This window comes from Lepidothrix coronata, unplaced genomic scaffold (assembly GCF_001604755.1).
Source record: "Lepidothrix coronata isolate B3197 unplaced genomic scaffold, Lepidothrix_coronata-1.0 Scaffold31, whole genome shotgun sequence".
NCBI classification, from domain to species: domain Eukaryota; kingdom Metazoa; phylum Chordata; class Aves; order Passeriformes; family Pipridae; genus Lepidothrix; species Lepidothrix coronata.
The window spans coordinates 4,761,205-4,773,573 of record NW_016690211.1 but is presented as its reverse complement, the minus strand read 5'-3'; the positions used below and the strand labels follow the sequence as shown (position 1 = coordinate 4,773,573).

At 39.4% G+C, this 12,369-nt stretch overlaps 1 pseudogene; it reads right to left on the bottom strand.

The window, feature by feature from the left end:
* Window positions 1–4,511: 4,511 nt before the first annotated feature.
* LOC108495412 lies at window positions 4,512–5,799 on the bottom strand (annotated as a pseudogene).
* Window positions 5,800–12,369: the final 6,570 nt, after the last annotated feature.

Genomic DNA, 12,369 nt, shown 5'->3' with positions numbered 1-12,369 from the left:
TGAGTAAAGATCTAACTCACCAAAACCAATGGCAATATTTGCATCTAAGAAGTCTTTAGCTAAAGACTTACTGTTAAAGGGCTTATGGCTGCTGCTATTGATGGAAAATACATTTTCTCTGTATTCACACACTTACAAACTGTACGACTGCAAATCTTTCCATACTTTCCTCACCAGAGCCTTGATTTGAAGGAGCCAGACTTAGGGGTTACTTCATTCACCCTGTACCCTCCACGAGCCTGTGGTGTGACCTCTTCCTTGAAACTGTGAATAAAAAAACAGCTAGCTGTATGAATCATAACAACATGACTGAAAAAGTTGTATCCTCACCATATCAGCAAATGCTATGGGTGGTCTTGTAGCATGGTCATATGTAAAGTAGGCTGAGATGGCCAATTTATTTCATAAAAAGTAGCAATGATTTATCTTCATCATCCAAAGTCTGCAGAAGCCTAAGTGAAATGTGTTGATGAAAATGCTGCTGCCAAGCTCCAATCATCCCCTGTGGCTGACTGAACCACTTTACAGGCCTCTGCAAACCACTTGATAGCAGCTGGTGCCCCACAGCTTATGTGAGACAGAGGCAGCCTTGGTGGGGCATGGAAAGGTGCAAAGGGCCACATACCAGGGGTAGAAAAGGTTCATTTTTAACACTATTTGGGCACCTACCTGCTTGCCTAAGCACTTCTCTGTCATTGGTTTCAGGAGAAATTAGGTGCTTAGACATCTGTTTGTGTTTTAGCGGCTGAAATATTGAAAAAGAAGGCAAAACCTTCTCATCCTGCAGTGATGAGCGGGTTCCTTGGCTTCCGGGGGGGGATTCTCAGATAACAGTAAAGCTTCATGTAAATGAAAGAACCTTCTTACTAAATATGTCTGCAGAATTAGGGCCTCTGAGAGGGAAAAGCTAAAGGAAAGGACTGGACATAGTACAAACAGGGAATCCTACTCTCAGCTGCCAAAACTGCAAATCTGGAAGCATTATTCATGACTCAGAATTGCTCATTATCCAGGCGTTCTTCACATGTGCTGCATATACTCCTAGGGTGGAGGTTTTAAAATGGGGAGAGGAAAAACTGAACATTTCCTGGTGTTCATTGGAAACAAAAGGTTATTACAGTTTTTATTTATTACTCTTTTATAAAGCATATTTAGCAAAAGGTTAGTCCTGAAAACACATTAAATGCAAGCAAGATATTAAAAAAAAAAGAGAGAGGGAACAGCTGAAAACAGTGTAGGTCATTGCAGCTGTGTTGGAATCAGAATGGTTCTGTGATGGACTAATGAAAGATATGTGAATAATTAATTTCTTATTTATCTACTTAAAGGTCATGTACAAAATCTATTATCATAACATTTGAGTGTCTCACAGTCTCTGTTGTTATCTTCACATTTCCCTTGTCAGATCCTATTATTTCCATTGTGCAGCTGAGCAATCAAGTCAGCCAGCAACCCAGGGAGGATTTACCCTGCTTTTATGCCAGTTACAGCACCTAAGACAGACACTCAGACCTTGTGAGGAATGCCTGTACTTACGGGGGAATGCCAGCCATTGCCAGAAGGTGCTTCAGATGTACCTGAGTTTTATCACCCTCCAGGAGGGCTCTAAGTGCTACGAGTTGGTGAAATGAAAGTCAGTCTCTGAGATTTGCCCACGATGGCTTGAAGTAAGCCATGAAAACATGCACCCTCTTAGTCCTGTATTGCTGACCAGGCTGCTTCTGCTAGCTGTTTTGTGAGAGAAATATGCCCTTCTATAAAGCTCAGGACAATCTGTGTGTTTACCAACTTTCCCAGAGCTCTCTGAATTGGCACTGTTAAAGAGTTAGCAGACAATAAGCTGTTCTCCAGCTAGCAGACTATATGTTGTTGTTCATATATGTTAACCAGAACAGTTCAATATCTCAGTACAGCTGTAAGTCTATTCTGGCTTGCACACAGTGTGTGTCTTTTTAAAGGCAGATAAACTGTAGGCTGTTCAGATTTTACAAACACATTTTCTTCTTCCCAGCTGAAATAAAATCTGGCCAAAATTCAGGCTTACAGAGGCACCAATTTAAGCCCAAAATAAGTCTTTAAGTTATGTTATTTTAGATTTGCATGCATGTAGTCAGGAACAGAATTTAGACTGTTATGTTTAATCTAGCTCAATTACTTCTAATTCTTTCCTGGTGGGAGGACATTAAAGATTTCAAGAGTTGATCTTTGTTCAGTTTGTTGTGTACCCATGGCAGGTTTATAATTTTTATGTTTCATCAAATTGGAATGACAGCCACATGCTGTAGGATTTTTCCCCTCATTACAAAAACCTTCACTGTGTACTTTGCTGAGCAAATATCTAGATGGTCTTGTATCAGATGAGTAAAACTTAATGAGTTAAAGTATAAGTCCCAACCTGCTCAGGTTGATTCAAACCCCACTTTTCCAGTTCATTCATTCTGGCTTCGACATTGCTTGTGACTTCTCAAAATTCCTTATGAGTCTTGCAAGGCTAGACTTCTTCTCTTTACTGCTTGTACTGATGGGTTTTGACATATTAGGCTTTTGAAAATAAAAATACTTTGCATTAATGTAGCTCTTAAATTTTAATGTTCTTACTTTAGGGTTTAAGTGACTCGCCCAAGGCAACAGAAGGCTTACTGACCTAGGTTAACACCTCTAGACAAGGCTTTTCTTTCCAGAACAACAAAATTCCTCTTTCTGTGTTAGGAAAGAAATCCAGTAGGTAAACTTCCAAACTGTGAGTTGAGCTCAGTGAGATTTGATTTAGAATTTCCCACGTGGAGATATCTACCAACATCATTTTTCCCTGACCAGTACTTGGGTCTTACTTAGTTTGTGTATTTTTTTCTGGTTTATGTGATGTAAAAAGAAGTGACGTTAATATTTGATTAATTTTGCGCAACTGTTACCAATTTAATTATGATCACTGTTAAGTCTATGTTACTTACTTCTATTCCAAATTTCTTCTGTCTTCTAATGCAGCATTTTACACTAATGTCTATTAAACTGAAGATCTAATGGTTGTTAGTATGTTATGGATTTATAAAATATGATTAGAATTATTTCTTAATTTTCTTTTGGTTAGTCTGAAGAGTTAAGCAGGGCTCCTACACTCCCTCACTATAAAGTAAATTTCCAAATTACCTATTAATTCCCAGGGTTCTTTCTGCTATCTTCTGTGAAATATCCACCTTTTTTCAGAATTGGAAAAGAGAAAGTGAGTCGAAGAAAAATAGTCCAAAGGTGGACTATTCACTGAAGAGTCCTATATGTCACTGATGAGAGACAGTCACTTTGAGGATAGAATTCATTCTGCACATTTCAGAAATCTGCCCTAAATGAATCACACTGTAGAAGTGCCTATTTCTCACTCATTACTGTAAGGAAACCCACAGTGAACAATTCTATGTGGATGACCTAAATTAGGTGGTATTAATCCTACCTAATATTCCCAAACCCAGAAAGACTCTTTTCAGAAGAAATAAAAAAAATTTCTGGTGGAGATTTCTTTAGTAATACATGCAAGGATTAATTTACTATTCTTTGATGTGGTGGGGGAGCTCATCCTATGACTTGTGGGGTGTTTGCAAGCCTTGGGGGAAAAGTTCAGTTCATGGACCTCCAGGGCTTTCTCTGGGGCAACTTCAGAGCTAATGGGAGGCTGGGCAGGTTGTGCTGGCAGGAGGGCAGCATGTTGCCTAGTGCCACCTCTCTGGGCAGCCCAGAAGCCATGTAGCCCTTTGGCAGGAGACATACAGCCAGAGTTTAGCCAGGGAGCCAGAGAAGCTGAATGCTGCTACATGTGAGTGCCTCCCAGTTCTGCTGAGTGCACAGCTGCCCAGAGCTCTTCTAAATCTCCAAATTCTCGTGTCTGCTTGTCTCAGCCTACTTGCTGTGCACATGCACGCTCATCCCAGATGTTTGGCAGGTAAGGCTGATGCAGTAGTGGTTCTGTTCTGTCATTCTCAAAAGGTATGCAGCCTGTCCAGGCAGATAACTTGGATGCTGTTGTCTATCCCAACAGCTGATTTTCTTCCAAGATCACATACTATCTTTTTTAAGTTGTTGCTTACCAAACTGAGCCTATATCTTTATATATGGCTTATGTTCTTTCATATATGCTTGATTTTGTATTTGTCTGTATATATACGGTTTTCTAGCCCATGAAGCGCCAAATAACTCAGAATTTATTTGCATAATGACTTCTCTCTTTTAGTCATTTATCACTGCTCCAATATTTGCATGGGCTGCAAATTTTAATGGTAGAAATTTTATATTTCACTTCATGTTAAGGATAAAAGAATCCCAAATAGTGAGGAATAAAGAACAGACTTTAGAGCGACTTCAGAAGGAACAGTGATTCTTTGATTACAGCTGTAGGTTAGTGCTTATCAGTCAACCCATTTGAACCTGTATAGGCCACACTTAGAATCATGAAATCATTAAGGTTGGAAAAGACTGCCAAGATCATCAGATCTAACTATTAACCTGCACTGCCAAGTCCACCACTAAACCATGTCTCTTAGCACTAAATCCACAAATTTTTTGAACACTTGCAGGCATGGTGATTCTACCACTTCCCTGGGCAGTCCATTCCAATGCCTGATTACCTATTCTGTGAAGAAATTTTTCCTGATATCCAACCTACACCTCCCCTGGTGTAACCTGAAGCCATTTTCTCTTGTTCTATCGCTTGTTACCTGGGAGCAGAGACTGATTCCCACCTGGGTACAGCCTCCTTTCAGATAGTTTAAGAGAGCAATAAAGTCACCCCAAGCTTCCAGGTAAACATTCCCAGTTCTGTCAGCTGCTCCTCATCAGACTTTTGCTCCGAACCCTTCCCCATCTCTGTTGCCCTTCTCTGGACTCGCTCCAGCACCTCAATGTCTTTCTTGAACTCAGGGGCCCTAAGCTGGACACAGGACTCGAGGTGTGGCCTCACCAATGCCCAGTACAGGGGGACAATCAGTGCCCTGGTCCTGCTGGCCATACTATCGCTGATCCAAGCCAGGACATAATTGGCCTTCTTGGCCACCTGGGCACACTATGGCTCATGTTCAGCTGCTGTTGACCAGCCCTCCCAGGTCCTTTTCCACAGGACAGCTTTCCAGCCACTCTTCCCCCAGCCTATGGCACTGCTTGGGGTTGTTGTGATTGAAGTGCAGGACCCGGCACTTGGCCTTATTGAACCTCAAACCACTGTCCTTAGCCCATCTATCCAACCTGTCCAGATCCCGCTGCAGAGCCTTCCTTCCCTCTGGCTCCCACCCACCTTGTTGTCATATGCCAGCTGACTGAGGGTGCACTCAATCCCCTTGTCCAGATCATTAATAAGGCTATTAAGCAGAACTGCCCCCAATATTCAGCCTTAAGGAACCCCAGTAGTGACTGGCTGCCAACTAGATGTAATTCCACCCACCACCGCTCTCTAGGCCTGGCCATCCTGACAGTTTTTTACCCAGCCTAGAGTGCACCTGTCCAAGCCATGAGCAGCCAGTTTCTCCTGAAGAATGCTGCGGGAAATGGTGTCAAAAGCTTTACTGAAGTCCAAATAGACAACATCTACAGCCTTTTCCTCATCCAGTTTTCCACATTTCTACATCTCATCCCACAAGCGGTTCACCCTTTCATAAACAGAGATCAGGTTGGTCAAGCAGGATCTGCCTTTCCTAAACTCATCATGACTGGGCCTGATCTCCTAGTTTTCCTGTCATGCCATATGATGGCACTCACAATGATCAGCTCCATAACCTTTCCCTGCACAGAGTGCAAACTGACCAGTTTGAAGTTCTTCATATCCGTTTTCCAACCCATCTTACAGATGGACTTGCTTTCTTAATCACAAGTTTATATAGCAGCATATCAAACATATTCCACAATTATCACATAGAACTTCTAAGTTTTAAATAATTGCTTATGAAAGGAAAATAGGCAGACACACAAAGTATTCACATTTTCCTATAATTACTTTGATTAGGGGGGGAAAACTGTTCAGTGACTTTTAATAGACAAATTACTTTTTTTTAACAACAAACTTAATAGCATGCACTTTTTAAAAACAATAGTTTTAAAACTACAGTGTAAACTGTAGTGTAGACAGAATCCAGATAATGGAACTGCTTTTTGGATTTCCACAGTCATAAAGAAACACAGAGTAAAATTGTAGTGATAAACATAACTTTATTACATATGCAATAACTTGAGTCCTCCGGTTCACTGAGATTATACATTTGAACCCTTGCATCTATACTATTTTACCTTCTGGTTGCACTAATCAGAATTCAGAGCTGCTGAAACTTCTTGGCTAGTCACACATTACACAAATACTCTTAGTGAGAATCTGAAGTCTTCAGACAAATTGTAGTTCAAACTTATTCTTCCTAAAATGCAACAAACTGTGTCCCATCCCTCCAATTTCCATTAGTTGCAGTGTGAATAAACCACTAGCCTTTCAGCTAGTGTTAAAACTTTCTGGAACTCTGTCCTGTAGGTCTGTCTCCCAGTCTGGACTGGAAACTGAGCAGTTGAGTTGAGGACTCACAGATATCTTTATTTTTCTAGAGGTTAAAATCTTTATAAAAATTCTTCCCCATTCTCATACCGTCCCTATTGATGTTATAGTTGGTCATTTTATAAGAGTCTGTGCATTTGGAAAAGTTATATATTCTACATGTAAAAGCATAGCCCTATCATTCGTAATGATATTGGAACTAATTAGAGCTATTTCCCAAAAATCTCTGAGCATGATTAAACAGAGCACACTAAGGAATTTTTCATGTAGATTGGGAGACTGTTCAAAGCGCTGTCAAAGTAAAGATACTGCTTCAAACAGAACAGATGGGAAATGTATATTTGATTTCCACATGGAATGGAATGAGGAATCGAGCTGTCCCTGGACCAGCCCTAAGCTGGAGGCAGGATCGATAGCACTGCACTTCCAGGTATGTCAGTTTGATCCACTTATGCTTCCCCTGTCTTTCCTCTGTCTGTAGTGCGAGTGCTAAGGAGTCTGGTATTATTTACAGTAGGTTTTCTACACCTGTCATAGATTCAATGGAGATTTAATTCTAATACAAGCCAGCACAGGTAGAATGTAAAGAGGAGAGAAACGTTACAACTGCTCTCTGTTGACAGCCAACCTCCAAGTCAATTTGGATAGTTGTCCTAACTCAATCCTAATCCACTCAGAGCAGAGGCTCTGTGGGGAAACCTAGTAACACACTGTTTAAGAAAGAAAAAATTAAGCAAATTTTGGCACTTTCTTTTTTTCACTGTGCTCATTATACCAATGAGCATTACTCAGCATAGAATCATAGAATGGTTTGGGTTGGAAGGGACCTTGACGATTATCTAGTTCTAGCTCCACTTTCAGTAGATAAATTTTCTTAAAGCCCCATCCAACCTGGCCTTGAATGCTCCCAGAGATGGAGCACCCACAGCTTCTCTGGACAACCTGTTCCAGTGCCTCACCACCCTCACAGTAAAGAATTTCTTCCTAATATGTATCTAAACCCACTCTTTTTCAGTTTAAAGTCATTCCCACTTGAATCAAAAGCTCTCGGTGCAGGAGAGATGGATATAAAGATGATTTAGACTTTTGGTCATTTCGCTAGTGACAACTCCCTCTCTCCTCTTATTGCTTGTTCCCTAATTGTCCTTCTGTGGAGGTTGCACAAGTATATCTATTGCAGTGCTAATTTTGCATCTTTTGGGAGGATCTTGTATGATGCAGTCTACATTCCAGAAAAACATTCTGCTTGAGAATCCTTATCCCACTAGACTTCCAGCCTTGTTTCCAGAGAGTACAGGGTAGGTAGTTCCAGCTAACTTTCAAAGTTTGTACACATATAAAAATCAGCTGCAAAATCTGTAGTAAGGTGTAAATCAGCATAATTCCACTGATTTAAACAGAGATGCATCAACATTCAGCAGCTGAGCATCTGGCTTCTCATCCCAACTCTTATCCCAGACATATGAGCACTAAATATTTCACTTTATCTTTCTGACATTGATAAAGTTTTTCCTCTTGCCCTGTCTCTTACTATATCTTCTAAAACAACTCTCTTACATGTGTTTGTACTTTACAACTATCACTTCCATATAATGCCATTATTTGTATTTTAACCATCATGCTGTTTTTAAGAGTACATGGGCCATTTACCTAGGTGGGGGGGAAGTGCCATATCAGATTGTGTTATTGCTTTTGACACTGATGTACAGCTTTAAGGTGTATTTCTATTATGCTTTCATAGAAACCCCAAAGTGGATAATTTTTTTTCCTGCAGAATACATAGGTGTTTTCAAAAAATGTTCATAATTACAGCCTATTACAATTGTATTTACCAGCTGGCCAGACTTTCAGATAACAATAAGCAACTTTCCTTTAAAATGTCTTCACAGTTTTGAAACACACATTTTCTCAGCTGGCCCTACCCCTATGGAAGACTAACTCATCTCATTTCATACCCTGGTTACAATATGATTTGGATGGAGTTCAGGAACAGATTCTCATTCTTAAGATTTGTATCCCAGAGCAGCACTCTCACATTAATGTGAAGCATGTGGCTAAATCCCTTGAATGACTTTGAAAACATCAACCATCATCTTTGTTGTTGTTGTTGTTTGTTTCCTGGCTTAGTTCCTACTGTTAATCAGGTTTTTTTAAGTATATTTTCAGAAACTAAAGAATAATGGGAAATATAGATTTGAATGGGATTCATCTGATAGTTTTCAGATTCTGTTCTTCAAGAATTTCATTATCCATCCTTAAGAATTTGGTCTGCACCCAACTCCACACTACATTGCTAACAGTACATATAAGCTGACTTGGTTAAATTCACTTCAGTTGGACTGACAAGCTTTAATATCCCACTTTGACTGCAATGTAGGCACACTCACAATGTGGGAGAGGAAACAGAAGTAAAGCAATATGCCCAAGACTACAGAGGGAGCCTGCAGCTGAGCCAGCAAGGAACTCTAGACTTGTGGCTTCAGGACCAGAACCTTTTCTTCCATTCCAGGAATTTATAGAAAGTATTCTACCCTCCAAATTTCAGGCCTAATGGGCTTTATAATTTTGGAATATATATAAAATACATAATTTATATATTTTGTTTTGATACCCCTCATATTCTGCTCTTTATTTTTTTAATCAAATGAGGTGTTTGTGGATATTATCCACTTAGCTTCTGTTTTCACCAACTAGGGATGATGGATGCCTGCAGATTTTTTTTCTGCACTTTTTAAATGATATACATAAGGAAGACTGAAATCGTTTCTTGCTGCTTTTATACTTTGAAGTCCAGAGGCATCACTGCAAATACTGTAGTGTTAGGTAGTAAATAATCCTTTCTTTCATTTTCCACCCTGATTAGTGATTTAGAACCAGTCTTTGTATGCAATTAAAAAAAAGTGATTGAAACCCCCCCAATCTATAGTGGTTCTTGGGGCTAATAGGAAAAAGTAGTAAGGAATTATCCTCAGAGATTGCTTAAGTGTGATGTAATTTTGCTGGTACTCAGACACCATGGGAAAGAAAATCTTGGAAATGCTTAAATATAAAGTTCCAGTTGATTTTAGGAGACATTGCACATTAGGATGGAATTTGGCCTTTCTAATTTGCAGTGGTCTTATGATCAGACTCAGGTTTATTTCAGCTCCAACTACATACTCTCCCTCTCCAAAGGCTCACTGCCATGATCCTGTCCAGGACTGCACAGAAGGGGCATTTATAATGCAAAGTGAGGCACAGGACTGCACACAAAGTGGCATGGTTTATTCGCAGAGCTGCCATTGTCTACCTGAATGACCTCAAACAAGCCACTTTACCTCCTGAATTTTTCCATCTGTACAGCACTTTTAGATCTGCAGATGAAAAGTGTTGTATAAAAGTGAGGAATTCTTATGAACATGGCTTAATGAAGTTATTTGTTTGCAACCAGTTGCTTGTATCACTCTTGATTGTTTATGTTGCCTTTTTACACTTCACAGCAACATTCTCACTCTCATCAGTGATAAGAACTGGGAGAATCTGGCTATGAAGTTGACTCATATGATTCTCTAGGATACAGAAATTAAATTAATTATGCCTGATAATCCTCATTATACCTGTCTCAGCCTTCTGGGAAAGAAAACTCTTATTTTAGTTGGTCTTTTCTTAAGCAGTGGGAATTTCCCAAGTAATGTTATTTAAATACCATCTCTAAATATCCATGCTAGTTCCCAAGACTGCCATTTGTTCTGAGGGTACAGACAGCACAGTACATGCATTTCTCTGGATCAAAGCAAAGAAATGCCTAAAGGTTTAGTTTACTGGCATTACCTAGGTGGTTCTGATTCTCCATTTTCCTTGGAGGCTTGTACCTGCAGTAGGCAGATTGCCTGGTAGACCACAGGATGTGGAAATACATAGTGCAAAGTAATGTTATTGCCATGCAACAGCTGTCCTTGTTACTTTTATTTACGGACGTTGGGCACGCAGAGATTTAGGGGGCAAAGTGTTCAGCCACATACCTCCTTCCTAATTCACTCACAGCACAGCCAGTAACAACAGAGCACTGAGATTTCACCAGCCAACAGAACTTATTCAGAAAAAGAAGGGGTGTGTCCCAGCAAAAATTAAAGCCTTCATAAAATTATTTTATTTGGATCTTCGCCTACAAAATCTTTAAAGTAGTTGATATTCCCAGATGCCCCTTTGGTCACTAACATAATATCCAATCTCTTTTTAAGTTGTTCTCACTAGGAGAATGTTTTTTGTCCCATCCCACAGAGGACCATTTCACAGCCTGATAAGCTCATTCTCACATCAATCCTTCTTTCCTTTTTTTTAGCATTTTGGTTAACATTTGGTCCTAAAATAATTCCTTTCCTATTAAGTGCTTTTAAAATATTGATCCATGTGACCTTTTTTCCAGCTAACAAAATATGACCGATTTATTACTTAATCTTACCAATTAAAATAAATTCTGTGCATCCCTACTCTTTTTTTTATTGCTCCCTCAATCCTCTCTGATACACTTATTTTTATTCAGGACATATGTTCCTAAAATGTAGTGGACTGTTGTGAATGGAATTATACCTTCTGTGTTCAGAAACTACTTTTGCCATCCTTCCCACTGACTATGTTTTCCTTGTGCATGCAATTTACAGCTACAATACCCTTTTGGATGTTGCACTGTGTTCCTCATGCATTTTTCACTTTCTGTCCACTCTCAGCTCTTGACTTCTTTAAAATTACTGTTTCCCCAATTCCTCCATTCCTCTAAATATATTTTCCCTTATATTCATAGGCCTCTTTAATGACTGACCCTTTATTTCTTTTCTCCTGTTCATTTTTCAAATCTCCCTGGATACATTTATATTATTTTGTATCTTCAGTATTTGCAAAAATTACTTTAATATTATTTGTGCTTATATAGGGGTTTCATTAGACAGAAATACCTATGATCAACAAAGAACAAAAACCAAACCAACCAACCAAACAAAAAAAAATCAAGTTATAAAATTTAACGCAATGAAAAATCCTGATTATGTTCTCTTTGATGAAGTTTGCAAGTTTGCAAAGCTCGTGCTACAAAAATCAGTAAGATGTTTCCTCTCACTACAGACAGGAACACTGATATTCAAGAAGCAAATCCTCTGTGAAAATGGTGAAACAGAGGTATTTTCCTGATGAATGCTTTCTGATTAGGGAGTGGTTTTGTGAGCATGCAGTTCTTGTTAATCTTCTTGGGACACTTTTTAAGCTAAAAGCAGTATGGTCAGACAGTTGATATGTCAATTACATTCATATTGAGAGATTTTAGCTTCTGGATATTTCCAACATATCCAAAACTAAGGAACAGTTCAGAAGTCTTTGTTAAAAAGGTTTGGAGAAAAGATCACGTTGCATGCAGCAGCTGTTTGCGTGGATTACCTAGTCTAGCCATTCTGTCAAGGCTAAAAAAAATACTGTCTGAACTGCAGGGAGAAAACAAGTCACTGAAATATCAGTTGAAGTAAGGGCATATTACGAGCAGCATGGCTGGACTTCCTCTGTCAAGCTCCAGCTTGGACAAGTAAGTGGGACAATTCTAAACAAAGACCTTGTTTGGCTGTCCCATTTAGAGGTATTTTTGGAATGATCAAGCTGAAATGGCTATTTCCTAGCTCTGTTGTAGAGCCTTCAGACATGTGTTGCTTTTCACTATATATTTATGATCAAATAGAACAACTATCCTTGTATTTGATACGTATTTAGAGCTTCATTTTTTTACAATGGTAGGACCTGGCTTGGCTTTACTTGTCTCTCTGTGACCTTCCTTCTTCCTTCTTCCTTCTTCCTTCTTCCTTCTGCCTTCTGCCTTCTGCCTTCTGCCTTCTCCC